This window comes from Ursus maritimus, unplaced genomic scaffold, assembly GCF_017311325.1.
Source record: "Ursus maritimus isolate PB19 unplaced genomic scaffold, ASM1731132v1 scaffold_25, whole genome shotgun sequence".
Classification (NCBI taxonomy): Eukaryota; Metazoa; Chordata; class Mammalia; order Carnivora; family Ursidae; genus Ursus; species Ursus maritimus.
In genome coordinates this window covers 30,056,158-30,070,835 of record NW_024425008.1, presented here as the reverse complement: position 1 = coordinate 30,070,835, position 14,678 = coordinate 30,056,158, and the positions used below count along the sequence as shown (strand labels likewise).

Genomic DNA, 14,678 nt, shown 5'->3' with positions numbered 1-14,678 from the left:
GTGATCCCGGCGTTATGGGATCGAGCCCCACATCAGGCTCCTTCGCTATGAGCCTGCTTCTTCCTCTCCCACTCCCCCTGCTTGTGTTCCCTCTCTCGCTGGCTATCTCTATCTCTGTCAAATAAATAAATAAAATCTTTAAAAAAAAAAAAAAAGAAAACAGTACAATGTGCTTTTTAAACCTGTTTTTCTAAAAAATAAGCATTCTAGTCTCTTTAGCCTTTCATCATGGATTAGTCTCCAGCCCTAAACCATCATTTCAATTGAGAAAAATATTTTCATTTATTTATTTTATATTCACTCTTCTTGGTGTACACGTCTTTGAGTTTTGACAGATGCATGGTCATGTTATCCCCAGTGTAATCAAAACACAGAGCTGTGCCATCACCCAAAAACCATTCTCTCATGCTGTCCTTCTGTAATCATACCTTTCCTCCACCCCCAACCTCTGGCAACCACAGATCTCTTCTCTGTTCCTATAGTTCTGCCTTTTCAGAATGTCATATAAATGAAATTATGTAGCTTTTTGGTCTGGCTTCTTTTGCTTAGCCTAATGCATTTGAGAGCCATCATGTCGTTCTGTGTATCTGTCTCTGGTCTGTTGTGCCTTTTTATTTCTGAGTGGTATTCCATTGTTTGGATGAACCGTAGTTTGTTTTTTCCTTCACCAGTTTAAAGACATATTGGTTATTTTCAGTTTGGGTGGAAATATGAATAAAGTTACTATAAACGTTTGTATACAGGTTTTTTTGTGTGAACGTGAGTTTTTCTTTTTCTTGTGTAGTTACTTATAAGGGGATGGTTGGATCATATGGTAAGTGTAGTTTAACTTAAGATATTACCAAACTCTTTTTCAGAGTGGCTGTACTATTTTGCATTCCCAGCAATAATGCATGAGAGTTCAGTTGCTTCCCTTCCTTGTCAGCACTTGATGCTGTTTGTTTTGTTTCAGTTTTTTATTTTAGCCATTCTAATAGGTAGGTAATGCTATCCTAGTGTGGTTTTAATTTGCAATTCCCTGATGGCTAATAATGTTAAACATCTTTTCATATGCTTATTTGCCATTATTATGTGCTCTTTGATGATTCAAATCTTTGCCTATTTTTTAAGTTGAGTTTTCTTATTATTGAGTTTTGAGGGTTGTTTATATGTTCTGGGTAAAAGTTATTTATTTATTTTTTTTGTTTAAGTAAGCTGTAGGCCCAACGTGGGGCTTGAACTCATGACCCCGAGATCAAGAGTCGCATGCTCTACCAACTGAGCCAGGCAGGGGCCCCCTGGATACCAGTCTTTTATCAGATAGGTGATCTGCAAATATTTTCTCCTAGTCTTGGGCTTATTTTTTCAGTCTCTTAACAGTATCATTCACAAGTAGTTTTTAATCTTTATGAAGTCCAATTTATCAATTCTTTCTTTATGAATTGTGCTTTGGGGTCATATCTAAAATCCCTTTGTTGAACCCAAGTTCACAAATGTCTTCTCTTTTGTTTTCCTCTAGAAGTCTTATAATTTTAGGTTTTACACTTAGGTCTTTGATCTGTTTTGAGTGAATTTTGTATACGATATGAAAGTTCATTTTTTTGGGATATGGATGGATGTCCAATAGTTTCAACACCATTTTTTGAAAAGATTAATTGCCTTTTGCATCTTTGTCAAAAATCAATTGACCGCATTTGTGTTGGCCTATTTCTAGACTCTCTCTTCTGTTCAATTGATCTACATGTCTGTCCTTTGCCAATACAACCCTGTCTTTTTCTTTTTTTATAGATTTTATTTATTTATTTATTTGAGAGAGTGAGCGAGAGAGAGCACGAGAGAGCACGAGAGAGCGAGAGAGAAGGAGATTCCCCACTGAGCAGGGATCCTGACAAGGGGCTCAATCCCAGGACTCTGGGATCATGACCTGAGCTGAAGGCGGATGCTTAACCAACTGAGCCCCCCAGGAGCCCCCAATACAACCTTGCCTTGATGACTATAGCTTTATAGCATATCTTGACATCAGATGGTGAAGTCCTTCTAACTTTGTTCTTATTTTTCAAAATTGTTGTGGTTAAACTAGTTCCTTTGCCTTTCTGTAGAAACTTTAGAATCAGCTTGTCAGTGTCTACACAAAAAATCATGCTGAGACTCTGAGTTGAATCTATAGATTAATTTGGGGAGAACTGACATCTTAAAAATATTTTATTTTCCAATCCATGAATATAATATATATCTCCATTTTTTTTAAGTCTTTGATTTCTTTTATCAGTGTTGTAGTTTTTAATTTTTTTTAAGTAACCTCTGTGCCCAATATGGGGCTCAAACTTGCAGCCCCAAGATCAAGAGTCATATGCTCCACTGCCTGAGCCAGCCAGGTGCCCCCAGTGTTACAGCTTTTAGCATACAGACCTGCAGGTGTTCTGTTAGACTTATACCTAAATATTTCCTGTTTTTAGTGTGATTGGAAATGATACTTAAAAAATACTTCAGTTTCCAGTATTCTAGTATATAGAAATTTGCTAAACTCACTTGTTAGGGGAGCTTTTTTGTAGATTCCTTGTGATTTGCTACACAATCATACCATCAATGAATACAGACAGTCTAATGCTTTCCTTTCCAGAGACTCTTTAATGTTTTCTTTTCCAATATGCTTTTAATTTTTTTTCCTTTCCTTATTGCACTGGCTAGACTGTCTAGTATGAGTTTGATTAGGAATGAAAGTCATCAGCTTTGCCTTATTCTCACTGTCTTTCACCATTAAGTATAATGTTAGCTGTAGATTTTTTAGATTCCCTCTTCAGGTTAACGAAGTTTCCTTTTATTCCTAGTTTGCTGAGAATTTTTATCTAGTCTGTTACTTTGGTGAATTACAGTGATATGCAAAGATTGAACTAGATTTGCATATGCCACCCCCCTTGATTGTTAGGGATTATCATCACTGAATTCCATCTGCTAAGATCCTGTTGAGGATATTTGTATCTCTTTTCATGAGGAGTGTTGGCCTGTGGTTTTCCTTTTTTACAATGTCTTTTTACAGTTTTGTGGTCAGAGTAGTGCTGGCCTCTTAGGGTTGGGAAGTGTTCCCTCTCCTACATTCTGAAGAGACTGTATAGAATCAGAAATATTTCTTCTTTAAATGTTTGCTAGAATTTACCAGTGAAACCATCTGGGCCTGGAGTGTTCTATGTTGGAAGGTTTTTAGCTATGAATTCAATTTCTTTAATAGATACAAAACTATTCATGTTGCCTGTTTCTTCTAAGTTGAAAAATTATTCATAGTAAGAGTTGTTCATGGTAATCTTTTATTATCCCTTTAATGTCTGCAGTAGTGTTTTCTTTTAAATTTTTTTCCCAAAGAACCATGTTTGATTTCATTTTTTTTTCTGCTTTGTATTTTATTGATTTCTATTTTGCTTTATCCATATTAAAGCTTTTTGGTCAGGTGCCTACACATTTAGGGTTGCTATGTCTTATTGGTGAATTGACCTTTTTCATTACTATGTAGTGTCCCTGTTTATTCCTGGTAATATTTCTTGTTCTCAAGTCTGCTTTATTTGATATTAACATAGCCACTCCAGTTTCCTTTTAATCAGTGTTTACATGATGTATCTTTTTTCATCCCTTTACTTTTAACCTGTATGTCATTCGCTATATTTAAATTGGATTTCTTGTAAACAGCATATAGTTGAATCATATTTTTTAAATCCTACTTGACAATCTCTCTGTCTTCAAATTGGTGTATTTAGACCAGCGGTCAGCAAACTTTTTCTGTAACGGGTCAGACAGTCAATATTTCAGACTTTGTGAGCCATGTGGCCTCTATTGATACTGTTCAATTCTGTCATTGTAACCAAGGGTATTGATTCTCTCCTTTGTGGTCATCAGCCCTCTAGTGAGCCATCCAGTGAACTTACTTTTTCAGATATTATGTTTTTCAGTTTTAAAATTTCTACTTGGTTTCTTTTTATAGTTTCTATTTCTTCAAATAACATTCATTCATTTGAAGCGTTTTTCCCTTTACCCCAGAGTGCATAGTGATGATGGCTGTGTTAAAGTCTTGAGTGTTCCAGTGTCTGAGTTGCCTTGTGATTGGATTGTTTTTTCCCTTCATAATTGGTGAAATTTTTCTTTTTTTTTTAAGAATTTATTTATTAGAGAGAGAACATGAAACAGTGTGTGAGAGCACAAGCAGGGGGGGCGGGGCAGAGGGAGAAGCAGACTCCCTGCTGAGCAGGGAGCCCCACGTGGGATTCGATCCCAAGACCCCAGGATCATGACCTGAGCCGAAGGCAGACGCTTAACTGAATGAGCTACCCAGGCACCCCAGTTTTTCTGTCTTTGTATGTCAAGCAAGTTTGGGTTGTGTCCTGAACATTTTTAATAATATATTTTGGAACTTTGGGTCCTTTCAAAATCGTCTAGAGAATATTTAGTTCTTTTGTTTTCGCTGTCATTTAGCCTAGTTGGTTTCAGACCGCCAGCTCTGTACTGCCTTTTTGGGTGATGGTTTTAATTTTAGTTCAGTTTTCAAAGCCTTTGTAATGCTGCTTTGGGTATGTCCTGTGCCTGCAGAGTTCAGGGGTAAGTCTGGGACTCGTGCCATTTATATGCACTGTTAGGGGAGCCCTCCTTAGCTGTTTCCTCTCCAGTATTTGTCTCACACACCCTGGCTCCCAGGGGACCCTTTACCTAGTCCTCTGGCCAGAAGGATGGGGTTTTTCTAGGAGTTGTAGCTGCCTGTGCTGTCACTGCACAGTTCTGTGTAACTTGGGGTGCCCTCAGGGCAAAGTGGCAGGAGAAGAGAGAGAACAGAATAACCAGACCTGCCCCCCCGCCCCCAGCCCCTCCGCTCTTCAGACCACTCTGGCCAGAAAGACGGGGTTTTTCTGGGCGTTTTCACTGCCTGTGTTCCTGCCACGCAGTTTCCCAACTGGGACTGCCTTTAAGGCAGGTCTGGGGGAAAAAAAAGAGAGGTGGTTTCCCTCCATATGGACATCCCCCAGCAGCACCTTTCCCTGGTCCTCTGGCCAGAAGGACGAGGTTTCTTTTGCAGTTTTGCTGCCCTCTGTCCTCTTGCTGTTGTCTACATTTGTAGTCCTTCGGTAGTTCTGCGTACGTTTTGTCCAGGGTTTCTGTGGTAATCATTGTGTGATTGAGGCGACACTAGGTTTACTCCATCTGAGCCAGCTACAGAAGTCCCCATCATTCTTTTTAAAAAGTAAAATATCACTACTCCACTCTGTGAAAAATTTTTTGAGGTCGCTTAACCGTCATAGTAACTTTCAGCCGTTACATTTTCCACATCTGTCTGCACACTGGTGAGCTTAGTCCCATTGCTTTCATTTCTGCTACTTCATCTTTTCCTCCCCCACCCTTTCCCTCTTTTTCTTTATTGTAGATCCAACCAGCTTTTTTCTCAGCTTCAAGAAAAGAGTTTGTGTATGTGTTTACTACAACCTATAGTTTAGTTCTTCTGTGGACCTTATAATTATGATAATTAACGGATATTTTTTCAGAGCTCAATATTTCATGTTAACTGAGTGCTCTGGCACTTTAATAAGCATTATTAAATACTAATTAATGTAAAAGGAACCTCTCACATACTTTTCTATAATTATAGCTCTAAAATCACTGGAATTAGATCAGCATTCGTGTGAGAAAACTGTTTTTCTACAGAAACAAGTTTTAAGAATATAGTCTGTTGAGGGCTGCAGTGCTTATTTACTGTGGGGCCACATTTGAAACCGCCATAATTCTTTGGAACATGAGAATTGGTATATTGAGAAAGCAGGCTATGGGGTCAAAGACCTAAATAGAAACCTGAAACCTATATTTTTCATAATTGTTAGGATAGTCACTGGAACTATCAGGAATGGTTCAATATAGATTATTTCACTAAATTTCTCCAGGAATGTCACAGATCAGATTTTTTTTAGAGAAGTACAGTTATCTTACGGTTTTGTCACTTTGCTCTACATTTAAATAAAAGGATACGGTTAACTCTGTTATATTTAACTAACTCTTGGCCTATCATTCATTAATAAAAATGTGGCTCTTTAAAACTCTTTCACTCTTTCACTACAGGATTCGGAAACATGGATGATCGTGGACTGATATCTGTCTCTTCAACTTTGTATTTTGTCTGCTAAAATGTCTGATCTCTGCTTTTTCCCTATCCCCTCTCTCCCTTCCCCCAATATTGTTTTATTACTCACTATTGTTTTTGACTGATATTCAGATCAATTATATAACATAAGATGTTTAAAAATGAATCTCCCAAATTCCATCTAATATGTAACTATATTCCTGAACACTGAGTGAGCACTTAGCATATAGCAGGTATCGCGGGGAGCCCTTCACATTTGTTGTCTAATCAGCACAAGAGCCCTCTGAGGTGGGTACTGTTTTACAGATGAGGACGAGAAGCCAGAAAGAGGTTGAATGACATGTCCAAGGTACTCAGCTAGTAAGTGTCACGATCAGGTTGTGAACACAGGCAGTCTTACTCTGAAGCCTACACTTTTTTTTCTTTTTTTTTAGCTTAAATTTCTCCACAAGGAGAATTTTATTGATGGCGCTAGTTTATTTTCCTCTTAAAAGGCAATTGCAAGCAAATGAAGTGAATATACCTTGAGGTTTTATTGTCTTCATAATATAACTAAATATGAAACTTAGAACTGGATCACTTGGCCTTTTCTCTTCGTATCTCCTCCCACTTCATACTGCTTGCCTCTCTTAATAGCCAGCATTCTCTTAGATCTGCACTTGGGCTCAACACATTCAACCATCAGCATAGTCTTCTTTGGAGTTTTAGCCTTTTTCCAGAAAATCCACTTAGTCTGCCCACCATAGCCACTCTGCTTCCTGTCATAACGTTGCTTTCCCTGGGTGTAAAGAGAACCTCTGCCTTTCCTGTACTGTGTCACTTTGTGGGGTTGGTACTTGCAGAAACTTCCTTGCAGAAAGTCTGGTGGGTTTGGGGAACGTTCACCATGGTTGTGAGAGTGCTATAACAAAAATGGGAAAAAAATGAAGCCTACATTCTTAATGATAGTCCGCTACATGGCGTATGTCATAAGAAATTTAAAATCACCATTGTAGCGTTCATCTGCTGAAGAAGTTTGTTTTGTTTTGTTTTTTAAGTAGTGGAGCACGCAACACAGGGCTTAAACTCAGGACCCTGAGACCAAGACCTGAGCTGAGATCAAGAGTCAGGTGCTCAACCGACTGAGCCACCCAAGTGCCCCTGAAGAAATCTTATAATAGATTTTTTTTCTTTTTAGGGGTATCTGTGTGGATCCATCGGTTAAGGGTCGGACTCTTGATTTAGGCTCAGGTCATGATCTCAGGGTTGTGGGGGTTCTGCACCCAGTGGGAAATCTGCTTGAGATTCTCTCTCCTTCCCTCTCTGCCCCTCCTCCTCCCTGCCCCCTGCACATGCCTGTGTGCATGCTCTCTCTCTGTCAAATGAATCTTCAAAAAAACCCACAAAAACAAAAAAAACACCAGGCACCTGGGTGGCTCAGTCAGTTAAGTGTACAACTCTTGGTTTCAGCTCAAGTCATGATCTCATGGGTTGGGGCATCAAGTCTAGAGTCAAACTGGAGTCTGCCTCTACTGGGCTCAGTGGGGAGTCTGCTTGAAGATTTTTTTCCCTCTGCCCCTCCCCCTGCTCACATGCATGTGGATGTTCTCTCTGTGTCTCTTTCTCAAATTAATGAATCTTTAAAAAATAAATAAATTTTTAAAAAATTAAAAAATAAAAACTAATATTTTGATCAAAGATTCATTAATTAACATCCCTTTAAAATGTCAACTTTAGGGGCGCCTGGGTGGCTCAGTTGTTAAGTGTCTGCCTTCGGCTCAGGGCATGCTGGAATCGAGCCCCGCATCGGGCTCCCTGCTCTGCTGGGAGCCTGCTTCTTCCACTCCCACTCCCCCTGCTTGTGTTCCCTCTCTCACTGGCTGTGTCTCTCTGTCAAATAAATAAATAAAATCTTAAAAAATAAAATAAAATAAAATAAAATAAAACGTCAGCTTTAGGGGCACCTGGGTGGCCCAGTCAGTTAAGCGTCTGCCTTCAGCTCAGGTCATCATCACAGGGTCCTGGGATCAAGCTCCCTATTGGCTCCCTGCTCAGTGGAGAGCCTGCTTCTCCCTCTCCCTCTACCCTTCCCCCTTGCTTGTGCTCTCTCCCTGTCTTTCTCAGATAAGTAAATAAAATCTTAAAAAAAATAAAATGTCAGCTTTATACATTTTGACTGTGATCAGGTTTTCTCTTTTACATGAGAAACAGAATATGTCATCATTAAGTAGAAGCTATTCTGCCCTTATTACTGAAAATACGTGTCATGTGTAATGAACTATCTGTCTTTGTCAGAAAAAAATATGATAGAGAGCTATAAAAGTTGTAAGGTATGAGTAGAAGTTAAGAAATTAAAAACAATCAAAAGGCCAAAAATATAAAAATCAAAACTGGCGATCACTTAAAAAAAAAAGCCAGATTACCTGAAAATTGGTTTCTTTTATAGAAGTACATGTTACTCTGAAGGAGGAGCTTCAACAAATGTCTTCAAAGGGTGAATTGTTTCTGTTACCTTTAATGTAATGTATGTCTGTGACAAAGGACAGCTACATACCATACTGATGGAAGTTGCTGGAAAGATTTCTATATAAATATCTAGGCAAAGAAACAAGCCTATAATGATTTGCTGAACACTGTCTTAGTGGCATGAGAAATATATGTCTCATGTACAATATCCAGTGATAACACCATTGGTTTGTGTACTTTGCAGCAGGGAGTATGACGTGGAACACATCTTGGCTAATGAATTACCAACCAGTGTCCCGAGTAATCAGACACAATAACCTGAAAGCTTGTTCATGAATGAGTAACATATGTATTCAACTTAATATATTTTAGCTTTATAGCTGGTTTTGGAGTTCCCAGTTTTTGCTAGTTTTAGTTTCATGTCCAGAACGGAAGAAAGGATGGGTATATTAATGTATCTGGATTCCATTACTAATTTCTGTATGTACTATTAAGGTGATTATCATTTACTTTAAAAAGGGTTTATGATTGTTTTTTTGGTTAATGTTTGCATATAAAACCAAGGCTTACCATTGTGTGTACTCCAATAAGTATGTCATATTTTTATATAAAGTTAAATTCCACTTGATGATAAGCATTCAGATCTTTTATGAGGAGCCTCAATCAACAGCACGTTATTTCAACAGTATTTATTATATGTTGCTGACATATTACTTATTTGCATAAATTTCACATCTAAATAAGTATTAACCCCTTCAAAATTATAATTCATGAAATTACGTACTTATAGAAGTGATTGCTCAGAAAATGTTGGAAATTGTCCTTTAATTTACCTCCAGAGTGTGCAGCACATTTAGGTGAATATCATCAGTAGCAGCAAGATTTTCCTTGAAAGTAGTTTTGGTTTTGGGAAATATAAAATGTATTCAATGCCAATCTGCATAATAAGATAGCTGATCAGTTTATTCAATACTACTTTATATCAAAAGCAGGTGATACTATAAAGTAATGACAGTCTTATTATGATTCATAAGCTTGACTCTGAAGCAGTACCAAAAGAAAAGTTCCAAAATTATTTAAAGAAAGCTGTTGTTGGTACCTTACCTGTTAGAATGGCTAGAATCAAAAAGACAATCAAAAGACAGTGTTGGCAAGGATGCAGAGAAAGGGGAACCCTCATGCACTGTTGGTGGGATTGTAAATTGGTGCAGCTACTGTGGAAAACAGTATGGAGGTTCCTTGAAAAATTAAAAATAGAAATACTGTATGATCTAATAATTCTGTATTGGCTACTGACCTAAAGAAAACAAAATGCTAATTCAAAAAGATATATGCACCCTATGTTTATTGCAGCATTATTTACAATAGCCAAGATATGGAAGCAACCCAAGTGTCTGTTGATAGATGAATGAATAAAGAAGATGTGGGGGGTGTGTGTGTGTGTGTGTGTGTGTGTGTGTATGTTGTATGATGGAATATTACTCAGCCATAGAAAAGAATGAGATCTTACCATTTGCAACAGCATGGATGGATCTGGAGGGTATTATGCTAAGTGAAATATAAAAGAGAGAGAAAGACAAATACAATGTGATTTCACTTATATGTAGAATCTAAAAAGCAAACAAAAAAACCAGACTCTTGGGGCGCCTCGGTGGCTCGGTCAGTTAAGCCTCAGACTCTTGGTTTTGGCTCAGGTTGTGATCTCAGAGTCATGAGATGGAGCTCCGCGTTGGCTCCGTGCTCAGTGTGGAGTCTGCTTGAGATTCTCTCCCTTTCTCTGCCCCTCCCCCTGCTCACGCTGTCTCTCTCTCTCTTTAAAATAAATAAGTTCTAAGGAAAAAACAAAACAAAAAACCAGACTCTTAAATGCAGAGAACAGACTGGTGGTTGCCAGAGGGAAGGTGGCTGGGATGATGAGTGAAATAGGTGAAGGGGATTTAGAGGTACAGCTTCCAGTTATAAAATAAGTAAGTCATGAAGATGAGAAGTGTGGCATAGGGAGTTTAGTCAATAATATTATAATAACGTTGTATGATGACAGATGGTAACTACACTTACTGAGGTCAGCACTAAGTAATATAAAGAATTGTTGGATCAATGTTATACATCTGAAACTAATATAACATTGTATGTTAATTATATTCAGTCTTTTAAAAAAAGCGTTGTTGGGTTAAGATATGGTCATCTGCATCCTAAAATTCTGATATAGGGGCACTTGGGTGGCTCAGTTGGTTGAGTCTGCCTTCGGCTCAGGTCATGATCCTGGAGTCCTGGGATCGAGCCCTGTGTCAGGTTCCCTGCTCGGCAGAGAGCCTGCTTCTCCTACTCCCTCTGTCACTCCCCCTGCATGTGCTCTCACTCTCTCTTCCTCTCTCTCTGTATCTGTCAAATAAATAAAATCTTTAAAAAAATAAAATTCTGATACAGTTATACCTCAGAGTAAAGTGATGTTGACCATCCTTCGAAAGTTGTGATTAGGCTTAACATTTAGTTTCAGTGCTACAGACATCCCAAAAGTAATTGCCCTTAAAAATTATTATGCCACTGTTCACAAATAATAGCATGACCAACACCCTTGTTAACCCATGCTCTTACCTAAACTCTTAGCATAACGTATCACCTAATTTCATATATATATCAGTTACCTATTGAATTTATAAAAAAGCATGTGCATAATCATCTTAAAAGAAGACTAAAAGATTATAATTTATTTCCATTAAAAAAATCTTTTAGTCAGGGTGCCTGGGTGGCTCGGTTGGTTAGGTGTCTGACTCTTGATTTTGGTTCAGGTCATGATCTCAGGGTCCTCAGATCAAGCCCCACGTTGGGCTCTGCACTGGGTGTGGAGCCTGCTTGAGATTCTCTCTCCCTTTCTCTCCACCTCCCCGCCATTTGCACTGACTCTCCCTTAAAAAAAAAAACAATACTTTTTGTCTAGAAAATAATTAATTGCCATAACTTTCAAAATGAAATGCCACATTAAAAAATGACAGAAGTGAAGACCATTTTTTGCCTTCAACATTTATTTGTTGAGTATTTGCTAGGTTTCTGGCCTTCTATTGATTTTTAGCAGTTCAGAGATCTAAGATATAGCCCCAGCCTTCAAGAATTCACAGCCAGTGGAAAATGAATAACAATGAATGACAGCAGGGATTGGCTTACATTTTCTGTAAAGGGCCAGATAGCAAATATTTTAGGCTTTGTGAGCCATATGGTTTCTGTTGCAATTATTCAGCCCTGGTGTCATAGCATGAAAGCAGCCATAGACAGTCTGTGAACAAATCAACGTGGCTGTGTTCCAATGCAGTTTTTATTTACAAAAATAGGCACCAGCCCTGTGCTGTAATTTGCTGATGTCTGAATTATGGTATAGTGAGGTATAAGACCTATGGTAGAAAGACACCCAGTGCGCTGTGTATGATGAGGAGAAGAGGACACAAAAGTCTCAAGGAAGAGGGAACTTCTGACCTAAGTCTCGAGAGAGAAGGTGTTATCCAGGAGAAGCAGCATAGAGGGCCCATGGATTCATTAACTCATGCAAAGTATAGGCAGAGGGAGCGATGGGAGCCCAGTAAAGTGTAAAGTGGGTACCTTATGAAAGTGTAATCATTCAGATCCTCTCCAATAGCATCTTTCTAAATAGCATTGGAAATTGTAGCTACCAGAATTCTGTGATTTACTTCACATGGGTAGCTTCTTTTTTTTTTTTTTTTTAAGATTTTATTTTTAAGTAGATTTTATTTTTAAGCAATCTCTACACCCAACATGAGGCTCAAGCCTACAACCCCGAGATTGAGTCGCACACTCCACTGACAGCCAGCCATACACCCCACATGGGCAGTTTCTTAACATCTATAAATATGAAGAATTAAATCATGGTTATATATATTAAAATGGAAGCATAGCCAAAATCGCCTTGTCTTTAGAGAAAATCAGATGTCTTAGTTCTTATATTTCATGTTCTTGAGACCATGCTAAACTAGTCCCCCAGCTCATAAAGACTTACTTGAAAAATGGTGGGTGCAGCCATCTCAGTATTGGGCACCAGAGTACTACATTTTGAATTAATTAATTTTTATCAAAATACTGCATACAAAAATATGTTATACACATAGGAAAGTACACATATTGGCAGGGTACAGTTCAATGATTTTCAGAAACTAAATACAGTCATGTTACCACAAGACAACCTATTAATTGTCCAACATTACTAATTCAAGATTCTTGGACTGTTTTTCAAACTTAATTATTTTTCATCTCTGAGTTTTCAGTCAGGTCTTTGGCTTAACATCCTTATTGCTAACAATTTATTCTGTGTAAGGACCTGAATGGGCACCTACAACCTGCCCACCGTTTTCTCCTAGGCTTGTTTAGCATTCCAGTCTCTTTAGCTGACCACTGCAGCCCAGGCTTCTAATTTCCAGAAAAAGGAAAAATCATCCATTTCTCCTCTGAGTCTCTCCACCTCCTCGTGATGCTTTCAAACTGAAGGTAGCAACTCAGTGGGTCTTCAAATAAATTTAGGGCGTTGGACTTGTGACCAATATTTAAAAAGAGCCTGGTAGAGAGACAAAGAAAGAGGGAAAGAGAAAGAAATGAAAGAGTGTGTTGTAACCATTATAAGCTTCACTGTTTTGTGAAACTTGGTATTTAGTTTTCCATATATATAAAATTTGTTTTTTTACTATAGGTCATGGTCTTAAAAGTTTAAAAAAAGCCATAAATCTCATTTCAGTAATTTAGAAATACTACTTAACATTAACATCAGAATAACTGTTGATAGTCCTAGATCTTGTTTAAATCAATAAAATGGAAATGTGTTGGCTGAAGGAAGTCTTTTCTGTCTGTCTCTTGGAGGAACACTCCATCTCATTTTAAGATGCCAGTCTGACTCAGAGATGCTACAGGAAAAGAGTTACAGGCAGATATCCCTCATGAATGTACACACAACAGTCTTTTACCAAATGTAGCAAACTGAATCCAGCAGTGTAGAAGAAGGATAACATGTCTTGACCCATTGGAGTTTATACCAGGAATGCAAAATAGGGGTTGGAATAATATTCAAAAACCAGTTTAATTCATTATATTAATCAAATAAAGTAGAAAAACCACTTGATCATCCTTAAGAGGTACAGAAAAGCATTTAACAAAATTAAACTCTCCTTCATAAAAAAAATTACAGCAAACCTTCCTTACCAAGAAAGGCCATATCTGAAAACCCTACAATTAAGACATCTATAACATTCAGAACAAAGCAAGGCCATCTCCTCTCAACCACTGGTATTTAACTTTGTATTTGGGGTCCTGGCCAGATTCTAGCCTGCAGGAAGGCCAGAAAAAGAAAGAAAAGGCATGAAGATTGGAAAGAAGTAAAACTGTTTGCAGATAACATGATTGAGTATGTTAAGTAGTTAAAATTTTAAAGCCTCACATTATCCAATGTTGACAGTGGTATAGAGCAACTGGTACTCTCCTACACCATTGTTGGGTGTGCAAGATGGTACAATCCCCGGGAAAAACAGACGGTTTTTTGCAGTTAAACCTACACACAACCCATCAATTCTAAGCCTACATATGTACCCAAGGGGAAAGAAAACATGTATTCACAGAAGGACTTGTACCCAAATGCTCATAGCAGCTTTATTTATAATAGACCAAAATTGGAAATAACCCCAATGTCCATCAGTAAGTGAATGGGTAAACAAATTGTGATATGTCCATGCAATGGGACATTATTCAGCAAGAAAGAGGAACAGACAACTGATACATGCAAAAATAGATAAATCTCAAAACATTGCCATAAGCAAAAGTATCCTTACACAAAAGAGTTATGTATTATATGATTCCATTTATATAAAATCCTAGAACAGGCAAAAAAAAAAAATCTTTCTGGGCACAAGAAGCACATCAGTCCTTGCTTGGGTCCAGGAGTGATATATTGACTTCAGAGGAGCATAAGAGAACTTTTCTGGGATTTTAAAATGTTCTGTATCTTGTCCTTGGTGGTAGTTAGTAGAATTTTTGCATTGTGAAAACTCATTGTGTCTTATTGTATGTAAATTATACCTCAGTAAAGTTGATTTTTTTTAACAAAAGAGAGATTTAGACATTTAATTTAAAAACAAGTAGACGATTAAAATCACTGTTC

At 37.9% G+C, this 14,678-nt stretch overlaps 1 protein-coding gene and 1 pseudogene across 1 annotated transcript in view; one reads left to right on the top strand and one right to left on the bottom strand.

Moving 5' to 3' along the window:
• SLC39A9 (solute carrier family 39 member 9) overlaps positions 1 to 14,678 on the top strand; it is a 52,601-nt gene that overhangs the window by 21,335 nt on the left and 16,588 nt on the right. The gene's annotated exons all lie outside the window — the stretch shown is intronic.
• Positions 6,423 to 7,374, bottom strand: LOC121105221 (annotated as a pseudogene).